Source organism: Physella acuta, unplaced genomic scaffold, assembly GCF_028476545.2.
Source record: "Physella acuta isolate Inbredline_101_S28 unplaced genomic scaffold, ASM2847654v3 ptg002702l, whole genome shotgun sequence".
NCBI lineage: Eukaryota > Metazoa > Mollusca > Gastropoda > Physidae > Physella > Physella acuta.
In genome coordinates this window covers 7,501-9,306 of record NW_026734135.1, presented here as the reverse complement: position 1 = coordinate 9,306, position 1,806 = coordinate 7,501, and positions in this window count along the sequence as shown.

Genomic DNA, 1,806 nt, shown 5'->3' with positions numbered 1-1,806 from the left:
GTAGAGGCTTATGTTACCTGTGACCACCAGCCAACCTGTAGAGGCTTATGTTACCTGTGACCACACCAGCCCACACCACCTGTAGAGGCTTATGTTACCTGTGACCACACCATACCACTCCACATGTAAAGGCTTGTGTTACCTGTGACCACACCAGCCCACCCCATCTGTAGAGGCTTATGTTACCTGTGACAACACCATCCCACCCCACATGTAGAGGCTTATGTTACCTGTGACCACACCATCCCACCAAATCTGTAGAGGCTTATGTTACCTGTGACCACATCATCTCACCCCACCTGTAGAGTCTTATGTTACCTGTGACCACACCAGCCCACTCAACATGTAGAGGCTTATGTTACCTGTGACCACACCAGCCCATCTCACCTGTAGAGGCTTATGTTACCTGTGAACAGACATAGAACACCAGCCCACCCCACATGTAGAGGCTTATGTTACCCGTGACCACACCATCTCACCCCATCTGTAGAGGCTTATGTTACCTGTGACCACACCAGCCCACACCACCTGTAGAGGCTTATGTTACCTGTGACCACACCAGCCCACCCCACATGTAGAGGCTTATGTTACCTGTGACCACACCAGCCCACCCCACCTGTAGAGGCTTATGTTACCTGTGACCACACCATCTCACCCCACCTGTAGAGCCTTGTGTTACCTGTGACCACACCATCTCACCCCACCTGTAGAGGCTTGTGTTACCTGTGACCGCACCAGCCCACCCCACATGTAGAGGCTTATGTTACCTGTGACCACACCAGCCCACCCCATCTGTAGAGGCTTATGTTACCTGTGACCACACCATACCACTCCACATGTAGAGGCTTGTGTTACCTGTGACCACACCAGCCCACCCCACATGTAGAGGCTTATGTTACCTGTGACCACACCAGCCCACCCCACCTGTAGAGGCTTATGTTACCTGTGACCACACCAGCCCACACCACCTGTAGAGGCTTATGTTACCTGTGACCACACCAGCCCACACCACATGTAGAGGTTATGTTACCTGTGACCACACCAGCCCACACCACATGTAGAGGCTTATGTTACCTGTGACCACACCAGCCCACACCACATGTGGAGGTTATGTTACCTGTGACCACACCAGCCCACACCACCTGTAGAGGCTTATGTTACCTGTGACCACACCAGCCCACACCACCTGTAGAGGCTTATGTTACCTGTGACCACACCAGCCCACACCACATGTAGAGGTTATGTTACCTGTGACCACACCAGCCCATACCACCTGTAGAGGCTTATGTTACCTGTGACCACACCAGCCCACACCACATGTAGAGGTTATGTTACCTGTGACCACACCAGCCCACACCACCTGTAGAGGCTTATGTTACCTGTGACCACACCAGCCCACACCACATGTAGAGGTTATGTTACCTGTGACCACACCATACCACTCCACATGTAGAGGCTTGTGTTACCTGTGACCACACCAGCCCACCCCACATGTAGAGGCTTATGTTACCTGTGACCACACCATCTCACCCCACCTGTAGAGGCTTATGTTACCTGTGACCAAACCTAGAAACCCAGTCTACTCGAGTAGTTGCTTTAAGTGTTGTAATCTGTCAGACATGCTATGGACGACGGAAATACAACAAATAAAACTTGTATAAAATACTGACATTTTAAAACAGTAGTTGTTAAAGAGAATACAGACATTTTACTACAGTGCATATCAAAGAGAAGAAATACCGACATTTCAAAACTTACTTTTCAAAGTGAATACAGACACTCAAACAGTACTTATCAAAGAGATTA